This window comes from Phaenicophaeus curvirostris, chromosome 1, assembly GCF_032191515.1.
Source record: "Phaenicophaeus curvirostris isolate KB17595 chromosome 1, BPBGC_Pcur_1.0, whole genome shotgun sequence".
NCBI classification, from domain to species: domain Eukaryota; kingdom Metazoa; phylum Chordata; class Aves; order Cuculiformes; family Cuculidae; genus Phaenicophaeus; species Phaenicophaeus curvirostris.
Genome location: NC_091392.1, coordinates 203,095,192 through 203,118,319, shown reverse-complemented (window position 1 = coordinate 203,118,319; position 23,128 = coordinate 203,095,192).

The following is a 23,128-nucleotide window of genomic DNA, read 5'->3' as shown; positions in this document are numbered from 1 at the left end:
GTTCTGGACGAGCTGGAGAAGTGGGCCTGTGAGAACCTCATGAGGTTCAACAAGGCTGAGGGCAAGGTCCTACACTTGGAGCGGGGCAAGCTGCAGTTTAAATGCAGGATGGGAAATGATGTGATTGAGAGCTGCCCTGCAGAGCAGGGCTTGGGGTGTGGATTGATGAGAAGCTCAACACGAGGTGGCAATGTGTGCTCACAGCCCAGAAGGCCAACCGTATCCTGGGCTGCATCAAAAGAATCTCGGCCAGCAGGTCAAGGGAGGTGATTCTGCCCCTCTATTCCTCTCCTGTGAGACCTCCTCTGGAGTACTGTGTCTAGTTCTGGAATCCTCAGCATAAGAAGGATATGGAACTGTTGGAATGGGTCCAGAGGAGGGCTACAAAGATGATCTGAGGTCTGGAGCACCTTCCCTATGAGGACAGTCTGAGAGAGTTGGGGTTGTTCAGCCTGGAGACTGGAAGGCTCCAAGGAGACCTTATAGGGACCTTCCAGTACCTGAAGAGGGCCACAAGAAAGCTGGGGAGGGACTTTGTAAAAAGGCTTGTAGTGATAGGGCTAGGGGGAATGGGTATAAACTGGAGAGTGGCAGAGTTAGACTAGACATAAGGAGGAATTTATTTATGATGAGAGTGGTGAGGCGCTGGCACAGGTTGCCCAGGGAAGTGGTTGCTGCCCCATGCCTGGAGGTGTTCAAGGCCAGATTGGGCTTAAACCTTGGGCATCATGATCTAGGTATCATGGGTAGGTGTCCTGGCCCATGGCAGGGGGGTTGGAAGTGGAGGGGCTTTAAGGTCCCTTCCAACCCAAACTATTCTATGATTCTATGATTTGTCCTTTTCCTACATAGTGAAATTTCCTCCTCATCCTGCTTTTAAGAAATTACACGGGTGAAGCCTTTTGCTACATCTGCAGGTGAGCACAGCTGAGCTTTTTGTTCCATCAATGGGCTTGCCTGGACCTGTGCCTGGTTGTGCCTTGCAAATCCAAATCCAAGTCATTCTTTGGGCAGGCTGAAGGCTGACAGCAATCTGCCTTCATATCAATTAACTGCAGAAGGAGCGTCTGACAGATCAGTGAAAATAACCAAGCCTCTTGTGAGTAGGCTTGTGTTTTCTTAAATGGGATCATCTGCTGTAGGTTTTTAGGGGTCTGAAAACTGGAGGATGCTGGAAGCTGGTAGATCACTTCTGTAAATAGGCAGACAATTAAACACTCATATTCTCTCTGCCTCTTCAAATCTAAGACATGGCTGGTGTTTCAGCCCCTTTTGGAATTGAATTTCTTTTGACATAATCAATTGGGAGATATAATTTTTTTTTCTTTAATAGGTCACATTATCATAATTTAAATTAATGTTCTCCCACAGTTTAAAATTTATTTCCAAATTTATCCCTGTGATCTTTTCAGTAACTTTTTCAAATCTGAAGTGTCAAGCTCTCTTGGGGAAAGAGGGTCACTGGTACTAAAATTTGATTGATGCAGTAAGATTGCCACTTGAATTTATATTACATTCTGATTTTACACAGACTGAGTACACACATTATTATCTGTCCTTTTGTTTTTTTGGGAATCTGTGAATGCATATACTATTGCTTTTGTAATACTGAGTATGAGAAAGACTTTACTTTTCACTTAAAAACAATTCTTTCAGGCTGTTGGAATGACTCATGACGTGAAATTATAACTTGGTAGAGAAACAGTCACCACTGAGGAAAAAGTACTTTTACATATTTTTGGAAAATCTTTGACGTGTATATGATTTGAAAGCAATATTTTAAATTTCTTGGGTATTTTATGAAATGTTTAGCCTCTCCCAAACAAGCCTCCCCCATTTCCTAGGGGGACAAAATTTGTGCTCCCATCCCATCCCATCCCATCCCATCCCATCCCATCCCATCCCATCCCATCCCATCCCATCCCATCCCATCCCATCCCATCCCATCCCTACCCCCTCTCTCTTTGCCTCTTCCCACATCTGTGACAAATTTTGAACTTCTTGGCTGCTCTCAGGCAAACTGTGGAGAGGGAGAGGCAGCTCATGGGTCTCTCAAGAATTCTGTGGAGATGGGGGCATCCTCAGCCAGAGCATCCCCCACCATCCCGTGGGGTGCTGGGTGGCACACTGGCTCTGTGCAGAAGGATACATGGCTGTTGTGCGTGGGGCAAGAACCTTGTGGACAAAAGCAAAGTACAATGGGATTGGAACTGACCTAATGCAGGTGATTAGTGGGATCCAGAGGTCTCTGTCATAGGTGAGATCAGCCTCTGGCAGGGACTACCAACTCCTGCCTGGTTAATATCTGTTGAAGTCTCGCAGCTGAATTGGACCAATGAAGAATAAAACAAACCTGCCCTAGCCTGGCTGCATGTAATATTTGAACAGACAGGATATTTTGGCTCTGTCAAGAGTATGAGCGGCCTTTTTCTTAGAAGGAAAACAACAAATAGACATTTTAACTATCATTTTTCTGAGGATTAAAAGAAAACACAAGAACATTAAAATTGCATAAGCTGTGTCTTCAACAGAAGGGCAATCAGAAGGTTGCGGTGAACAGCATACCTCACCTTTACCCTCTCCCCATGACTGCTTCGTGTGATGAGCTTATGCAGATTGCCAGGTGTTGGAGTATTCACTGCATGTGATACCTGCAAGTGATTTATTCTGCTCTGGTGCAGCAATAGAAAGAGTACTTTGCTCTTTTTGTGATGAAGTATGTACAACTGGTGGTGGGGTTTAGGTCCAGAGCAGATATGTTTCACTGCACGTTTGTTGTTTGGCAGATGATCTGGAGATAGTATTAGGTTTTTGGAGAACCACACTCTGGATGAAGTCTTGTTCTGTCCTTTTGCAGGAGAAGCCGTCTTTCTGAGTCAAAGATGCCTCTTGGCATCATTCCCCTGGAGCTTGCCATGGCATTGGGGGTCACTTTGCAGGGATGGGGATGCAGAGGAGGAGCAATTGTGATTTCTTCTCTTCCTTCTGGTGGATCTCTGCCCTCTTCCCTGGCTCCTTTCTGCCTGTGACTGTCACAGCGATGGCACCAAAGTTACTGCTGCTTGTACTCTCTCATATATCCTCCTTCAAGATTTCTGATTATAGGTACTTAAATATAATTACTGTGGATTTTATAGCACTTTGGGACAAGATAAAGGAGAATGAAAACCTGTCAGGCAAATGGCCCTTCCTCTGCTGTTCATGGAAGCCTTTAAGGTATTTTTTTAAAGGATAATTTATGAAAACTCTGATCAGATTATGCAGCTGTTCTTTACTATCTCACCATCATCCTCATGAGAGCACTACCAATAGGGCTTGCCAGTAAATTTCTGAAGGTCTCTTAATGGTATTAGTCTTTCTGCATCTGGGGAAATGTTTTCTGAAATAAGTTTTTATTTGTTCTAATCAAACATCTGTTATTAATTTCAGGCTATTTCTCCAATTTATCAAAATCATAACATACTATAAAATTATTGTGCTAAATATCTCTGATTACTTTCAGCTTTCTATCACTACTTCTTTGCGGTTTCCAGCTTTAATAAATTCAAATGGAAGTCATCTGACCGAACTGCCCTTTGCTTACTGAATTGAAAGTTTTACCAATAAAGATTTACAGTGCAAATCTATATTATTGAGAAGAGAAAAAGAGAAGAGAAAAGAAATCAGATATCCCATCAGCGGAGTACTGGCAGTTTGCCATGGAGGGATCCAGCTGCAGCCACTGTGACCACTATGAGAACGCTGCATCTCATTAAACACTGGCTGAGGCGAAACTCTCACTTAATTTAGCATGGACTGAATTGGGATCCTTTGGCAAGTAACACTTTTTGTTATAGGAAACACTAGAGAGACAGAAGAAATCTCATCTGTAATGTGACCTTAAAGCTCTTAATTGTTTCTGGTGTGCTCCCTAGGAAATGTTTATAATTTATAAAATGGAAATTTGATTTTTATTTTTTTTTGTGATTACCAGCCTTATCAAGTAATTTGCTCTGCAGTTGTTTCTGAATACCACCAGGTCATTTAGAAACCCAACTTATTCTTTTATTTATTTTAATGGGAAGCACCATTATAATTAAAAAAATGTTTCTTCTCTGACAAAAGTCTTTTAGTGGGAGTTTAAGAAAATTATTCTTGAATCAAACATTGATTTTATTCCAGTGGGGAGGTGAAAGGCTGCAGTGTTCATTATTATTTCCATGATGCCATAACACTGTGCTGCACTTTGTGCACAAAAACCAAACCATCAGCTGGAAAGAACAAATGCTCTGAAGAGGCAATATACATACAGACATGAGCAGGAAACAGTTGTGGTAAGTCTTAGATCTTGCACATATCCCCTTCTTGCTTTTCTTTGCTTTCCTTCTCCCTCTTTCTCTCCCTCTGTCCCCACCTTGGTTTCAAGTCCATGACGGTTTATAATGGACAATTTACATTCGTGAATGATCTAGAAGAAATGACATTGGAATAGGCAGAGAGGTGTGTGAAGCTGAGCCTCAGGACATGTGGGCAGCAGTGGAGGCTAAGATCGGAAGGACCTGGGAAGGATTGAAGGCAGCACAGAAACTGCATGAGGAGCAGATAGGCAGGTAACTGAAAGCCCAGCACATCACTATTTTTTGTTGTTTTTGACATATAATGAGGCTCTGCTTTGGGAGGTCTCCATGTTTATGACACAGAGCAAGGATGGAGCAGAGACACTAGAAAGTGGGGTACATGATACCATCTCACAGACAAGAAAAATCCCAAGTCCTATCCTAGATTTAAGCCCTTATTCATGGGCTCATATTCAATACCTGTCAAGTGGCATGTTCCTGTAAGTAAAAGACAGGCAAATTCCCACTGAGTTACCTCTAGTTTTCTTCTTGTGAAGGAAAGCAGAATGATGGCCCCAAGTCTTCTTTATCTAGAAGAGCTCTGGCAGGGGGAAGCCGAAGGGTGGAAGCAACCAGACTGTGACAACAAACACTATTTTAATGTAAAAGGATGTTATTTTCTTATTTTTTTACTCTGGTTCCAAATAGGACAACTTAATAGTCTTTTTGTGTCAAGCCATCTTCCTGGATTTTGTTTATTTTGTAGCCTTCAGGATATATACAACTCTTGCTTCACAACACTGTTAAAACATTTCCTCTCTAAAGAAAAGATCAGGCCAAGTTTGTGATCAAGTAATACAGGGGATGAAAGGCAAGGTCGTGGTGACCAGCACAATCCTAACCATATGTCCAGGCACTCGGGGCAGCTGAGTATTTTTTGTTTATTAGATTGTCTATGGTGCTGTACTGAAAGGCATCTGGGCAGTTCAGATACATGGTATGGTCTGAGAAGGTAGAAAAGTATTCTCACAAATAAGAAATGAAAAGAGGACAATTTATCACAAGCCCCAGGGTTTGTTTGGTTTTACTTTTTTTGAACGCGTGTGTGTGTTTTGCTGTTGGTTGGTTTTGTGTTGTCTCCCCCCACAAAGTACAAGGCTTTTCCCATCTGTCCTGCTTGGTTATTTGTGGCATTGCCTCTTTGATAAAATAAGAAATGATGTCTACATCAGAGCTTTCCAGGAATGCAAGGAAAGTCTTCAAAAACTGATTGGACCTGATGATCTTAAAGGTCTATTGTAACAGTAACGTTTCTAAGATATTCTAACAAATGTTATTCAAACCTCTTTACAGTTTGTGTAATTCATGTGATGTGGAAATTTGTATGCAAGAAATGAAGAGGACACTGAAATAAATAAGTACTGCGCCTGCATCTGGGTAGTATTTCTGTTTAAAGCAGAATGTCAAGGAAAGGCAGAGCTTGCTTGTCTGAGACAGCTCAGATACCAAGTTTATAAGTGTCAACCTGTAGGGTTAAACCACCTTTTCCCAGAGTTGTTTGACTACCAGATCTGCAGAGGATGCAGGGAAACTCCTGACAAACGAATCCTCTATCCTGCCTGCTGCAGATGCGCTTTTATTGATCGGTTTTTCCCCTTACATAGATTTATGTTACAGAAAAGAAACCTAGGTAGTGCAGGTTTCTGTGGAGAGAAGCTTATAGATACAAAAGAATGCACTTTAACAGGCACCTTTTCCTTATTAAATTCTATGTGTTTTGATTTAGCACAGAAGCTGAGGAGAAGCTGGTGTTTTTTTCTCCACTGCCAAGGTTGTAATTTGAATTTCTGAGCTACTTGCAGGTCAGTAAATTCTTGGTTCCTACAGGCCTCTGCAGAGCAACTCAAGATGCACAGACCTGCAGAGGCAGCAGTGCAGGAGCACTAAGAGTCTGGAGGCAGCAGAGGCTAGTTTGCAGCAACCTGCCTCCATTCTCTGAGAAAATGTTATTATGCAGGGATGAATTACTTTCCAAGAAAATAATCAATCTGCCCCAGGAATTTTTAAGCTCATTTTGTCTGAAAACTTGGCTATGCATGTGCACACACTCACTAAAACCAGAAGAAATTCCACATCATTTATGTCCCTACAGGTCAAGGTTTCTGGAATAAAAAATGGTGCCTAAAGTAAACCCACATTGCATTAATCCTGGATCTTGGGGTTTTTTGAGGAGATTAAGGTACTTCTGGTGTGCATCGAGTAATAAGCTCTGGAAACCGTCAAGAGACTCCAGGTGGCCAGTTAGACCTCTGGACTGAGCAAGTCACTACAAGTAAGAATGAGAAGTGACTTTGGCCTGGGAGAAGCTGCTGCTCTGAAAGAAGAGCAACTGTCGTGATGAGGTTGATGTAATCTGTATGTCTGTGTGTCTCCACACCCTGTGCTGGCCAATGTCCTCTTTTTTACCACTGCTTGGTGATGATACCTATTAAACTTCCTCAAACAAAAGTGCCAATATTCTGGAGGACATCATCAGGGTGGAAAAATTCTGGTTATGATACTGATGAAGGTCAGTGGTGTCTGCACAAGTAGAAGTTTGGGTTGGCTGTACTTCCCAGAAGGAAATGAAGGAATGGTCATAGCAGCCCAGTAAGATGATGATTTCCCTTGGGAGTAATGATTGCTTAAGGACATTTCTTACAGGTTGCTGCAGTGGTCTGCACTTACCCTGCCCGTATTCATTGAATCATAGAATAGTTTGGGCTGGAAGGGATCTTAAACATCATCTAGTTCCAACCCCCCACTAGATTGGGCTGCCCAAGGCCCCATCCAACCTGGCCTTGAACATCTCCAGGGATGGGGCAGCCACAGCTTCCCTGGGCAACCTGTGCCAGTGCCTCACCACTCTCATGGTGAGGAAATTCTGCCTTATGTCTAGAATTCTTCCTTATGTTCAGCTGAAGCAGAAAGAAGAGCAATGAGGAGGAAAACCAGGAAAGATCAGGCTGTGGTGGCTGACGCTAGAACTACGCTAAGTGACCTTTGCTTTGATGTTATAAGATATGACTGAGGCCAGGGGAAAAAAAGCTATTCCTGCTTGTAACCTGCACGTAATTACAGGGCTGGTGTATTGAAGCATATAATCCCATCTGAGTTGCTTTGGAAGCCTAGTCCCAAGGAGGTTACTGCTTGACATATGTTTGTCAGGAACATGTCCTGAGCCCAAAAGAAGTCCAGTCATGCCAAAAGCCCTTCATGTTCCAAAGAGGAAAACTGGCATTACACTGGGGGCTGAGTGCCTCTGCTGCAGGGTCTCACTGGAGTATCCTGCAGACTGCCAAGGCTGTCTGCACTAGAACGACTCTGATACAGTCCTTACTGGGTAAGAATCTTACAGTACACCTGCCATGGATGAAAAGAGAGAGCCTGTGATCAGTAATGCTAAGTTTTGACCAAGAAAAAGCCATAGAAACAAAGGAGCAGCCTAAATTTTCTGCTTTCAATACATTATTTAGGAACCTCGAACTGCGGTGTCTCAGCCTGTGATGAATACTGAGAATCATCTGGATTTTTTCTATGGAACTGAATTAAATTAAGTTGAATTTGCAGTGATATTACAGCTTATTCCTTCACTGATGTGTCAACATTACATGACTGTTTTTTAACGGGCTCAGAGGAAATTCCTGGTATGTGAATGCAGTGCTGCAATGCAAGTGCTGTTGTTTGCATGTCATGGTTAATGGGAGAGGCACATCTCGCCATGTATCCCTGGAAGACCTCCAGGGCTTGAGGCATTGATCCTTGCAGGGCTTCTTTGCAGCAAAAGCACATTCTTCCCCAAGAAACCAATTTGCCTAGTGGCATCAACATAATTGTTTACAGTTTATATTCAACAGAGGGCTGGCTCATCTAGTAGTCCTCCGTCATTAGGTGTGTGCCATGATTGTAGAGACGTTCAGTCCAATGTGTAGGTGAAAATACGACTGTGGAGGTATAAGAATTAACAGACACAATGACATTTTTTATGAACAAACAGAGTTTAAATTTTCCTGTGGCAACACCTAAGTGGCTGGTGAGGGTTATATACAGCTCTGTTTTGTCAGTCAAGGGCAGAAAGGTTATAGTTACCTTTTTAGTTAATGGTGCCCTTGGTCTTGCATTCTGAAGGGGAGTGTATATTGAAATTCCTGTCTGTCCTGGGCCAAACAGCGTTGCTGTGTTGCATATCAGCAGTGCCAGATCAGCTTTCTGTCAGAGTGAAGCTCTACCTATAGCCCTGAAGCCCTCTTGGGGCTATGGGATCGTGGTAGCAATGTCAATGAACATGGGACAATGAACATGGGTGACTAACGAAGGGAATCGTGTGTTAAAGTAAAAGATGATAAGATACTTGGGCTTTTCTGCTCCATCAATGTTTACCACCAGCAACCTCTGTGTAAGAATATGTTTCCACTGGGAAGAGGAGAAGCTTTCTGGTGCTGACTGAGCTAAATGCACAATAAAAGTGATACAGTGGCGACAGCGCAATGCCTGGGCCAAGAGATGAGAGCCTGGCTCATTGTTTTACAGAGGAGGACCCAAGCAAGAGACTCCATGGTTTTGTGTGAGTGCTCAGGTATGTTAGAGGGATTCCTGCACTGAGACCTTTACCAGCACGTAGTGGTCTTCCTATCTCTCTCTTTCTCTGTCAGTAACTATAAGCTATTTTTTGTTTTTATTATTAAGCCTGAACTTCCTTGGGAGCTTAAAGGTTTCTTTCTACAGGCATGGAAGAGCTGTTCTTCGTACATGATTACTGGGAAATGTGCTGTGCACATCATACAGGCAGTTTGATATGGTGCAAATGTAAATATTTATTGTGAAGGCAGGCAACGAATCCGCTTTTGATCAACTATGAGATCAACTCCTACTTGATGCTTGTGATGTTGAGGTGTTCTAATAACTTGAGGTGATTCCTGTAAGTCATTTTTCAGCTTCGCTTCTCTACTTGATGATCAAAGATAGCAGAGCGCATAATTCATGACCTTTCATATTCATGTTTATATTTTTGGTTTATGGTAGGCGAATGCATTGCCGTTTTAATGAAATATGTGCCCACCACTACTCAGTTATTAAAATGAAGATTAACCTGATAAATACATGTATTTATCACAACTAATCTTCAGGAAGGAGGGTCTTTCTGAGATTGTCTCCCTGCTGTCAGTTCTGCAAGGCTTTTGGCTTCATCATCTTTGGGCCACTGAATATCTCTTCCTTCTGCTTTCGCACCTGTAAGCTAAAAAAGAGGAGTACAATTTGAAACTGAGCAGTTTAATGGATACAGTGGATAATGGTTTTGAATTAAAGGAGGGTAGATTGAGATTAGATACATGGAAGAAATTTTTATAATAAGAGTTGAGGGTGGTGAAATATTGGAACAGGTTACCCAGAGAAGTGGTAGATGCCCCATCCCTGGAAGCACGGAAGGTCAGATTGGACGGGTTTCTGATCAACCTGATCTAATTGAAGATGTCCCTTTTCATTGCTGAGGGCGCTGGAACTTACAACCCAATCCATTCTATGATTCTATGATATACCAATGATGTACAAACTCACTGCAAATGAACTGAGGTTTGTAGCAAAAATGTGTGTAGGGATAGTGTATCATTTGAGGTGCTTTGAGAGACGGCCTTTTCCCATAGTTCATTTTTCTTTTCTTTTTTTTTCTGTTCTTTATTCACACAATTGCAACAACACTGATTCTGATGTCTTTTTTTTTGACCTGCTGACTTTCCTTCCTTTCCTTTTGACTTTCCTTCCTGAATTCGCAGTGTCTGTTCTGTCCCTGGTGGGATGACCAGGGTTCTGCTTATTGCCACTAGTCATGTTACCCTGGTACTTAGGGAGCTGCATGAACTAGCCATTTTATGCAGGTTGCCGGAATGGAGAAAACCCCTTTCCCATGGGGACATGGTAAGATGGAAACAAAAATGCTCTTGAAACATGTTTTGAGCTTCTGTGTCCCACTTCAGCCTACTGCTCCTACATACAAGTGCTGCTAGGGCACAGGACCTCCTTTATCCATTGCAGAGTGGAGGAAGACTGCCCTTCGTGTTGTTTTGTTCCTTAGGCAGACCAATAGCAATTGTGCTGTATGTCTCCTGTGATTTGAGAGCTGTCCTTCTGGGATGTACATTCCTCTCCATACCCCTCTCCTCAGGAACTCGGAGATTGTGCACTGCTAGGATTATAATTTTTCATTTTTATTTCTTCTCCACCAGTATTTTAAATTCCCGGTGGCATCATCATGGCTTAGCAGGAACAAAACAGTAAAAACGATGCTTGTGTTAGAATAGAATAATATAGTCCCAATTGGGAAGGACCCACAAAGATCATCACATCAAATTAACAAGAATTCAGGAGCTCACTTGTTCCTCTTTGTAGCTCACATAAGCTCTTAAGAGAAAGAGGGAGACATAAAAAGTGGTATCTTTAGTTTCTGTGTCAGCTTTGAAGGGAGAAGGTACCTATATCTTAAATTTAGCCATGGATACAATTCTTCCTTACAATTAAAGGGAATTGAGATATAAATTTATTACTGTTTCTAAACCACCTCCTGAAACAGATCATAGTCTTTCTGGTGACTGTTTTTGCAGTACTCTGCTCTGCCATTTAAAAGTTTTATGCCTATTTCTCAGCATCAGTGGCATTTTTGTCCCTCTCACCAGCTGCAGAAGAGTCCCTGTTCCCTGGAATGTGTCCCACGTAACTGTCCATCCACTTGCTGTGTGACACTTGCCCTTGTTTCTACCGCTGGATCGGTTATCAGCTCTGAAAAGTCGGGATATTCCAGTGATTTTAAAACAAACATTGACATGATCGAACACTGGAACAGGCTGCCCAGGGACGTTGTGGAGTCTCCTTCTCTGGAGATATTTAAAACTCGTCTGGATGTGTTCCTGTGCAACCTGCTGTAGATGAACCTGCTTTAGTAGAGCGGTTGGACTAGATGGTCTCTAGAGGTCCCTTCCATCCCTGACCACTCTCTGATTCTGTGATAGTAAAAAGAAACCTGTTTTCTTTCCCTGCAGGGATCCAAATTCTGAGTCCTTATTTTGCCACGATTTGTAATCCCGGCAATAACTTGATGCTTCTCTTTGGTGTTACTGATTGAAGCCTTTTGTTAATGAAACCTGTGTGAGTGGTGCTCCTGAATTCCCAGCTGGCAAGGTTGCAATGAACTACTCTACGTTCAACAGCTGTAACAGCCAGCATCTTCTGTCACACACGTATAGCCCTTCTGCTGAAGGAAGCTCAGTGCCATCACTGTTCAGTATTACTTCTCTTTCACTTGTGATTGAAGCTCTCTATCAGCTTTGCAGTGTGCAACCCTTGAAAAAAGATCCTGAATTGGTTTTTAATGTCACTGAAATTATTGGGGGTTGCTCGCACTGTTTGCACACCTCACCTGGTGCAGAGCAAGCAGGGTAGAAAATGACTGACTTCTAGTACTTTTTGTATTAAAGAAAATAGAAAAAGAACACTGAAAGTAGCTAGCATTTTGCAAGTGCTAGGCAATTCTTGACAATGCTTCCTTGTGTATTAATATGCTCAAATGCTGAATTGTGGGAAAAACCTGATCAAGGGGTAATCCTTGCACAGATGCTCATCTAATAAGTGGAGTCTTCTATCTGTGCTGGGAATTATGCCTGCTTGCTGTTACACCTTCATGTTGGCCTTTATATGTCCAGCTTTGAGAGAAAACACTCCTGATCTTTGAGCCCGAACTAACTTCGTCTAGAGTGAGCTTAGCAGAAACAGTGGAGTCCATGAGATCACATATCACAACTAAAATATTATTCTGCAAGGTGGTTTTAACATCGCAGCACCATTTGCAATTAACATTGCAGTTGTTTTCATTGGTCTGCAGTTACTGGGAGGCAGCAGAACATGCTTTCTGTGATTAAGATATTTCTGGTCAGTGTGGAGAGGAGGGATCAGGCCATTTTTGGCTTAAGAATGTGGCTGTGGGATCTTCATTGGCTGGTGGCTCTGTAGAAGTGAGATTTGGGACTGTAGTTAACACTTAAGTGTCTCTGAATGAACAGCCTAGGTCCTTGGACAACTGAAAGGTGCTGTAGCCACTATGGCCTCAAGCTCAGCTGGCTCCACTGAGGATGACCACAGTTCACAAGCCCCTTTAATGAACACATGCAAAGACTTTAAGGCCTACAGCTGGCACTTTTAGAACCACGAATCTTCATTTTTTCCATCTGGTTTTCGTTAGTCATACATACTTTTGAAATAGATTGCAACATCCCTGTACGAAGCATAATCCTCTGCAGTCCTGGAAGTGTCCTGCATATTGTGCTCTGTTTGAAACAAGCTTATTGGGGGTTTGGCAAATATTATATTATGTCATTCACTACTGTGCTGGATAATGTGAAGCTTATCTGAATTTCTTGGAAAAATGACAGTAATAATCAGCTATAATCACACAGAATTTTCTTGTGTTCAAATAAATCAGTTAGCAGTTTCTGCCAGACTCATTGATGAATGTCACAAATTATCAGCAGCACCTTGCATTTCTGTCTACAGCATTTTGAACAAATGCAGCAATATTTAAACGTGTTTTGTTTTCTGTCCTCATGCAGGGCCAAGCAAGTGTGTGTCATCTTGTTGTTTGGTTTTCTTTGTGTGTGTGTTTGTTGGTTTGTTTTTAATAGAAACCCTTTTATAAATATTTCCTGTCTATTGCTTTCTTGGAATTACAATCTTCTCAACTGCAGTCAATTAATCAATTTTATCCATTTTTATTATCCACAGGGAGCTGGTTTTCCATCCCAAAATTCATAGATATTGCAGGGAGCTTGTTGTTCTTGTGCAGGCTGGTGTGATGACACCTATTTCCTTAGAAGTTTCACTTGTATTGTAAGTCCATCTTTCTCTCATGACTTTTGATGACTTTATTACTGTGAGGGTCTGCAGCTCTCAAAACTCTTACCTTATTATGTGTCCCTGTTCTCAAGTCCCTCTCCTCTTTAGAACTACATGAGAAAAGGTCTGTTACAAGACTTTTTCTTTGCCTTTTTACTAGTGTTTTGTAACTGTAAGGTCATGTACTGAAGTTTCACTGGTAGAAGATTCAGACATCTCCTAAGGATATTCCGAAGAGATTTAGTACCTGTTGTAATTATTACTGTGAGGCTCTGCATGTCTTAATCAACTCCTGACTTGCAAGGTTGCAGAAAAATAATGCCTTTTTGGTTCTGAGTGTAATATGCTCTGTTTTGTTTAGATTTCTTTCCCACAGGAATGCCTTCCTGCAGCAATTCTGCTCCAGCTGCTCCTTGTAAAGCAGGTCACTGAAGTGCTCCTTTTGTGGTAGAGTAGATTTGCTGTGAGGGTGACTGCCTCTTTCGTATTTGACACTGCTATTCCAGAGGTGCCCTTTCAGTTCTTTGGGGGAGGCGAGTCAGTATTTTTTAACTATTGTCAGTGTTAATTTGTACTGGATTCCTTCATTTCTCATAAGGGGATGATAGACCTGCTGTTGGCTCAGAGTGAGTCAGTCAGTGATGGTGGTAGCACATCTGGGGTAAAATACTTAAGAATGGGGGAAAAAAACACAAACCTGTGCAACTGGAATTGTAGCCAGAGAGAGGAGTGAGACTATGTGAGAGAAACTGCCCTGCAGCCACCAAGGTCAATGAAGAAGAAAAGAGAAGAGGAGCTCTAAGCACCAGAGCTGAGATTCCCCTGCATCCCATGGTGAAGACTATGGTAAGGCAGGCTGTCCCCCCACATCCAATGATTCTATTGTTAATAAAATAATGTCCTCAAATTGAGTCTGCTTTGTCTATCTCAGTAATTGGTGAATGATCTCTCCTTCTCGTTATCTCAGCCCACAAGCCTTTTCTAATATTTTCTTTCCCCTATCCAGCTGAGGAGAAGGAGTGATAGAATGATTTGGTGGGCACCTGGCATCCAACCAAGGTCAACTCACCACACCTTCTTGCCGTTAAAAGCCAAGTAATCTGGTCTCTCAGACCAGTTATTTTCCTGAAGTCTTGAGAAAACTATTTGAGTAGGTATAAAATTAACTTGATGTTGACCTGCAGGGGGACTGGACTAGCACCTACACTAGTAGGAGGCACTAGATGATCTCCAGAACTCCCTTCCAACCTCAGGCATTCTGTTCTTTTCTTAAGTTTCTTGATTTTAATTTAACTGTAATTTACCCTGGTATTGTGGATCTATTTAATATTTATACTGCGTTCAGGCTTCAAAACAGGGAAAAAAGTCACAGTAAAATACTCAGAATTTATTGGCTGGGTTCAAGATCCACTTCCCTTGTATCTGTAATTTCTCTAACCCCTATGGATTCTCCTGTGTATTGCAGGTGTACAGCTTATTTTGGTCACCGTAGGAGGTTTATGCTGCATCTGGTTAGCAGCCTTGGTGCTCCAGGGCAGGGGGAGGGCAGCTGGCATTCCTCTAGCAAGCATAGCAGCTGATGGTCATTTTGAGGCCCCTACTCAGATCTTCCTGCCTTCTAGGGCTGGTGACTCCAATCAAGCAGTCCAGCAACACTGTCAGTGTCTTGCAGGCATGCCTCTGCCACAGAAGAAAACATTTCCACGGAGGGATTTCCAGCACAGAAAACTCAGGCTTGCATTTTCCTGGCTTCTGCGCAGGCAAAGGTATGTGTGTTAACTCATAATCTGAAGTGATACTCTGCGTATGTTCCTGGATGTATGACAGGAAATTGATGAGAAAGCATAACTAATGTGCATTTATTTGAGATAAATTACCGTTAGACCATTGAAACTGCATGATCATTTGTAATCACCACTCTAAGCCATAACAAAGTGAGACATGAAACCTGGGCTGTCTTTAGTGCTTTGGTAGCCCTAAAGGTCAGACTAGGAACCTTGTCACATGAGAAGAGCACCTGGAGAGTGTATTTCTTGAATATCAGTATAAGGAAAATGTGTTGGGAAAATTCAAGGGCCAGCCAGGCAAATGAAATGATAATAATCTACTGCAGTCTGAAGACAACTGCTTGTTCTGCATCTTAGGTGGGTATCAATGGGCCTTTATGCCTGTTGCTGTTTAGAGCTGTGCTCAAAATTTCTAGTGCTGTTTGCAAAAGAATTAAGGGTTGCATGCAAGAAATACTCTTCACATTTCTGAGGAATTTTCTTCAGAAAAATTATGTTTTTTTCTGTAGATCAGAAAATTTATGTTCACCATAAAAACGCTCTTTGCTAGAGGAAAGAGCAAATGCACTCATGAAAGTGCTAGTTTACATATGTGAAAACTTTTGATCTGAAAATGAATGCTGAGGGTTCTCTTGTTCTCTCTTTTTGCAGCTCTCCACATCTCTGACCCCCTGGCTAAGATGTTAATTCAAAGGTTCCCAAACTCTTTTGTAAAACCCTTGATGCTGCTCTGCAGAGAGCAGTCAGCTTGTTTGGTAACAGCTGCTGCCTCTTTGGCTCAGGCAAGTAGTTGTTATATAAAGAGGACATCCGAAATTTTATTCCTGCTGTTGCCTTTCCCTTTCCCAGTTTGTTTAGCCTCTGTAGGGAAGCTGTATGGCCAGGTAGGATATTCTCTACAAGCCAATCATTTAGAAAGTAATGTATACCAAGAAAAAATCTGAAAAATGGGATTGCCACAAATTATTTGTGACCTTGTATTTGTGTGTGTCGGCTGCTGGATGGCAGCAGCCCATAAGCACGTTCTTATCTCATGACAAGTCAAGGTGAATGCCAGACCCTTTTTTCCTCCTTCAGTGGCAGCAATCAATCTCTGATACCACTCCTGTGCTGAGGTGCAAGAATCATAGAATCACCAAAGGACATAAAAGCAGCACCTCCGGACTGGATACCATGTGTTAACTTGGTTCTTTTAGTTATACTTCTCCTTGTGTCATGAGGACGAAGGCTGAGAGGTGTCTGGTATGTTAGGTATGTTCACAGCTCGGCTTGAAGAGACCTTGTGCTAGCACTCCCACTTTTTCATCCCAATGCCATCACATAGCTGCCAGCCAGCTCATCATCAAGCTCCTGAGTTTCTGTTCCCTTCCTCTCCCAAGAAACAAACACAATATAAGCCAGCAGTGGTAAGGATAGGACTATCTGCAAGGTTCCCTGTGCTGAGGCACTGCAGGTGTGTTGACAGAGGCGACCAGATAATTGCAAGTTCATTTATTTTGGCTTTTTTTGTTATTTATTTATTTATTTATTTTCCTGAAAGTGGCCTTTTCCAAAGGCTTTCCAAGGAAGTCTTCCCTTGGTACGGGAGGGTCTCTGAGCACCCTTCCACCCTTCCTTCACTTCAGTTAGTTTCCTCAGCTTGCTTCAGTCTTTTCAGCTCTAGTTCTGTGTCCTGTGCACCCTCCTCCCTGAGATATGTTGGCAGGCAAGGCATATTCTTTACTGTACCCTGGGAAAGCTGAATATTGCTTCCTAGCGCAAGAACATGTTGCCACAAGAGCAACTTTAACTGCTCCTTGTTTCACCACGTCTTGCATATTTAATCACTTTTACTAGTGTAGAAGTTAATGGAGGGTCTCTGGCGGCTGGTCCCTGTGTATGCCGTGTGTACTCAATTGCTGATGGTGTTTAATGCTCATGGGCTGCTTCATTTGCTAAGGATTGTATGAGGCTGTGGTGGTGCCACCCAGGCCCTTTGAGCCACTCTGAGATCGCAGGGTAAGCCATGCATGTTATGGGAGAAAATTCCCATTGTGTCCTTGCCTTTGTACTGGTGCAGTGAGTCAGAGTGTCTCCCTAACCGCATCTGGGAGTCCTATTACCTCCTAAATGTCATGATTGCGGATGATCGGTTGCTCCCCAACAGCCCAGGAACACAGGCTGCCTGCTGGATCATAGGCTGAGTGGAATGGTACCAGAACTATATGTTCCAGAATGTACTGGACTGATGGAAAATGCCAGAATTACCCAGCCCAAATTGTGGCCACAATGGGAAAATACTGACCAAAGTCAATCATATCACAATCCTATAAATAATGCTCCTTAAGTGAGACCCTTTCTGCTCTCCTGGATTGCAGTGGGCTGTGACCATCATCTCGCCCTGAGCTGGGATGTTCCTCAGGTGCAGTCTTCTCGAGATTTAAAATTCATCTGCTAATGAAGCTGATGACTTCTCAAGATCATCCGCTGACGAAGCTGACAAAGGAGAAGGGTGAAGCCAGGCTTCTAAAGGCTCAACTATCACCTATTGAGGAATGTTGACATATTAAATATGAGGAATCCACTAAACTTTAGAGGAGGGAAGTTGTGGCCACGCTTAACCTCTATGTGTCTGGCTATCTATGCATCTCTTTGTTGTGTGTCTCTACACCGCTGCATCTCTGTGTGTGTCTGCATGTGCGTGATTTGATTTCACTTTGCCATAAGTCTCATGTGAACCTTGCCATTCTTGAATCTTCACATAAGTCGCTGGTTTGATTATAATAAATTCTGTTGAATCACTTTGTTAAATTGGCACTTCTACATAATCATGTGAAACCCGCTTTTGCTGATGCCTTTGAGATTCGTTCTCTAAGTAATCAAAATTGTGACAAATTTGTGACAACTGGCATAGTCGGCAGGATACTAAATCAGGATTCACAACAAAGCGGTTCTTTAAGCGATCTACATCTAGCATTTGCGACAGTCATCATTTGTAGCTCAGTGAAGATCTCTGGTTAATGCAACACGTAGCTTAGACACTCCATCTTACACTGACATAACAAGACTAGCATTTCAGATATAAGGAGCAGCTACCTAATTTTGAACTCTAAGTACACCGTAAGCATCGACTGCTTCTTAAGTGGGTTTAACAGCCTTGATTAAAAAGTGTCTGGTTTGATCTAGGTTAGTAGTTTGCAAATATCTATGTTACCTAGACAGATTCCTGCTGCATGATATGTACGACTTGTACTTAGCTAACAGAAAATTAATGGGTGGTGCCAAGCATTCCTCTCAATATCAAAGGAAGATGGAGGACTTTGCTGTGGTGCATGACTGCAGATAAGATGAAGGAAAAGCAGAAATAATAAAAGTTGAGAAAAGGGCAGCTAAATGAATAAGGAATGTAATACTTCAGATACTTTCCAGCTGGAGAGACTTTTAAAAGATAATGAGAACTTCCGAAGAAAAAGGTTATGTATTGGACAAATGTAAAATATTCATACCATCTTCAAAATGAACTGGGTGACCTTGAGGACAGCAGTAATTGAAAGGGAGTGAAATTTAACAGTACAAAATGAAAGGTCAGGTACTCGAGAACTAATAACAAAACCTTTATTACAAATTGGGGTCTTAACAGCTGTAAACGACAGAGAAGGAAGAGCATCTGGAGACACTGATGGATCAGAAAGTGGCTGTAAGTATCCAAAATGATGTGTCTGTGAAATGGCTGTTCAACTAGGCTAGCTGTCTGCGGTGGTGGTAGGACAATATCAATACCATTATTCTAGAAAAACTGATTCCAGCACTAGCATCCCCGGCTGCATTAGGCAAAGCATTACCAGCAGGACAAGGAAGGTGGTCCTTGTCTCCTGCTCAGCTTTGGTAAGACTCATCTGGAGTTTTGTGTCCAGTTCTGGACTCCCCAGTGCAAGAGAGTCCTGGACATACTGGAGTGAGTCCAAAGAAGGGCCATGAAAATGATTAAGGTCTTGGAATGTCTGGCATATGAGGAGAGGCTGAGGGAGATGGGACTATTCAGCCTGAAGGTGAGAAGACTCAGGAGTATCTCAACAGTGTCTATAACACCTGATAAGGAAAGTAGAGGAGATGGACACAGGCTTTTCTCCGTGGTGTCTAGTGATGGGATGAGAGGCAATGGACACAAACTGAAACACAGGAAATTCCATTTAAATGGAAGAAAAAGGTTGTTTACTATGAGGCTATCTAAGCACAGAAACAGGTTGCCAAAGAGACCATAGAGTCTCCATTCTTGGAGATATTCAGAACCAAACCAGGCATGGTTCTGAGCAACCTACTCAGTCTGGTTGGACTAGATGATCTTCAGAAAGTCTTTCCCACCTCAGCTGACCTGTGCTTGTGAGATTCATAGGAGATGGATTCAGGCTGTAAAGAGTACAGAGGTGGGTCACTTGGATGAGAAAGGACCTAGAGTGTTGATCCTATTGGGAGGGCTGAAACTTGTATCTAAAAAACATTGAGTGTAGGGAGAGGGGGACGTAGGCCCCACAGAGAGATGGCAACTCTGTGCTGTATAAGGCCATGGTCACAAAATAACAGCTAAGTTTATGCTTGCCGTAAATAACTGGAAAGTTGAAGTCAAAAGGGGTTATTTAGCTGTCAGAGTAATCACATTTGCCAACAGCCTTCCAGTCAGCAGGGACCAAAAGAAAAGAAAAAAAAAAGTAGCAAAACCTGCATACTTTTAAATAGCTTCTGGAAATTTTTGGAAAAGAAATGTGATGATACAATAGCTTAATGAAATGGGAGTCCTTCAGTTTGGAGTACTCAGTTATATAGATGTCATCTGGGTAGCTCCAGTTTGTCTCCTCATGGAACAAGTGAATGCTAAGAATTAAAGTTGTGGATCTCTGCAACTCAAATTTGTAAGGCATTACTGAAAAATGATTGTCAGAAGTTGGAAAGAATGAGAAAACCAAATGTGTAAGGACATTGTCTATAGTTAAACTGGCTGTGATTTAGAGCCATTATATGGACTTCAGCAAAATCAGTCATGGAGACAGTAACATGGCTGTCAAGATACGAGTGAACTGGGTGAGAGGCTTGGAGATATTGCTTTGAAAATACCAAACAACATGATTAATTTTGCTTTAAACTAATCCTTTCTTATCTTTCTTTTAAGTCCCATTTAACACATCAGAACAGGAGATTAATGTTTCAGGTTCTTTCTTCAAATGCCTTACTGAAAGTCTTTAACTTCAGCTTCAGAAAGGTGTGTTGGGAAGTGCACTTTCACTCTTTAGGATGAAAATTTCAGCTAAAATTCTTATTGTCCTGTTACTTTTGTCAAAGATGGAATTCCACTGTGGGATTTTTTTTGGGCTCTGTTGAATGACTGCTATGTGAGAACAATGCTATAAGATACAGTTATTATTCCTCTGTACTATTACCTGGCTCTAGGAAGGATTTTTCTAGCACCATTTCTTTCTGATTCCTCCAGAAAATTCAGTTCAGTCCCAAAGCTCTTAGTCAAATGGACTTACCCGCATTTTGATAACTCACCCTTTGAGGATAGCCTATGCATCCACACTTCCACAACATTCAGATTGTTCAAGCTATGTGGGCGATTGAACATGACAGAAATCCCATTATATTGGTGACAATTACATTTCACACAATTGTTAATGCCAATTAATTTCTTCACAATGGATAATTACTATAATTTCTATTGAAACATCTGTGGGAAAATAGAAGACAAAGTGAAGCACTGTAGAGAAATTTTGTAGAGCTGTAAAATAAATACGTAGAAGAATCCTCCAGATCCAGGTGCTTGAATACTGAGCAATGCACAGGGAGCCTGAAGCACTGAGGACTTCTCCTTCATGCTTTCTGGGTAGCAGATGTGTTGATTATAGCCCTTTCTGCATAGTTTTCAGTGACATGTTTGATGAGCATGATTGCTCTGGTTGATATGACTACGTGGTTTTGGCTCCTGTATTGTTCCTTGTGCTCTTTTCTTTTTATGCCCAGAAAATGTCTTAGCATGTCAGTGCTGTCTACTGTACAGCCTTTTGGGTACCTGTTGGTGAAACATCCTCTGTCAGCTGAGACTGGCTTGGCATTGCTGTAGCCTCTGGGAAGCTGAGCTGCTGGAGGGCTGCTGAGAGGGTCACTGCTCCTGCTGATAGCTGCTCTCCTCACTCACCCTTACACAAGCACAACTTAATCCCAGGCATTTTGCAGACAAGCTTTTGATGCCAGGTCCTTTAGCTCAGTATGCTGGGGCCACACCAGGACTTAGTGTCTCTTCCTGTCCTTTTGATGCATTCAGGATCACCCCTTGGCCAAAACCAGAAACAGCAATAGTAGGTTTTTTTCCTCCTCTCCAATAATCAGGGAAGCGCCTTGCACATCTGCAATATGTCCATCTGGTTTTGGCAGCACAGTGAATTTGATGAGATGTCTCACACTGAGCCTCATCTCCCTTCCAGTTCACTTAATCCTGTGTTCAGTTCTGGGCCCCTCACCACAAGAAGGATGTTGAGGCTCTGGAGCGAGTCCAGAGAATAGCAACAAAGCTGGTGAAGGGGCTGGAGAACAGGCCTTATGAGGAGCGGCTGAGAGAGCTGGGGTTGTTTAGCCTGGAGAAGAGGAGGCTGAGGGGAGACCTCATTGCTCTCCACAACTACCTGAAAGGAGATTGTGGAGAGGAGGGTGCTGGCCTCTTCTCCCAAGTGTCAGGGGACAGGACAAGAGAGAATGGCCTCAAGCTCCACCAGGGGAGATTTAGGCTGGACATTAGGAAAAAGTCTTTCACAGAAAGGGTCATTGGGCACTGGAACAGGCTGCCCAGGGAGGTGGTTGAGTCCCCTTCCCTGGAGGTGTTTAAGGCACGGGTGGATGAGGTGCTGAGGGACATGGTTTAGTGTTTGATAGGAATGGTTGGACTCAATGATCTGGTGGGTCTCTTCCAACGTTGTGATTCTATGCTTCTATAATTCACCCTGTAGGGACCTATCAAGGTGTGGTGGTGATTCTGCCTGGAAATCGCTTGATTCCCATTGCGGTTGAGCTTTATTCTTCCCCATTTCTTTGAAGTTTCAAGTGTCTGCCAGTGAGTTGCAGTAAGTTCTCCACCACACTGCATAAAGGAGAGACACATGCACGGTGTCAAAAAGCTTTTGCCAACTTGCAGGCAAGTGCTGAGGAGTGGCTGTGGCTTTGCAGTAACTCACATCAGCCAGGACGCTGATGTCTCTTAGTTATATTTGCAGGCCTGCACACTGTCCAGACATCTGTGCTTTATCATTGCTTTGTTCTCTAGTCTCAGAAGCATTGCACTGCAAATCTTCCAGCTTACCTAGCATGCACGCCTGTAAATCTTTACCTGTATGGCTGCAACGTAGTCAGTACTGCAGAAATTGCCCAGTAGCTCTCGCAAGGAGATGATGCAAGAAACGTCAGCTGGTCTCAGTGTGAATCAAACTCAGGTGTGAATAGATAAAGATTGAGAAAAATTTGGCAATGTGGATTTCACTGCAGGTAGATAACACAAGCCTGATATCCAGTAGCTGAATAGATTTACCACTCAATTTATCTAATAAACCATCTGAAACATCTGTTTGGACTTCAGTCTGATGAAATGCCTGCCAAGAGCTAGGACCACTGAGAAATGGATCGGAGTTTCAGCTTGATCAAACAATCCAGGAAAGCTGTGGTGGCCAGCCCAGTGCTCACCAGCTTGCTTCCTCGTTGGAAAGCAACAGCTTCCTCATCCTCCCAGGGCACAATCTGGCAGTGCTCCTTTCTACTCCCTTGTTGTCTACACATCCTCCCACCTCACCACTCCAGGCTATGCTCCCTGCAGCCAAGCTGTTTCTCATCATGTTCCTCCCACTAGATGAGGTGCTTGCTGGCATGGCCCTGAACCCTTCGATGATGGAGGAATTGGTCCCCAAACATTTCAGAATTAACATAGCCTGGAAAACAGCCTGCAGCTCTTGTAGCTGGTGCTTGTTCTCTGATGTGATATGTTGGTTCTTGTCCTCCCCAGTGCAAGACGAGGATGGTTTCCAGCCCTATGAGGCCTGTGTGTGGTCACTGTTTGCTCTGTCTGTCTCTTCTGATAATGCAGACATTGTTTGAGAC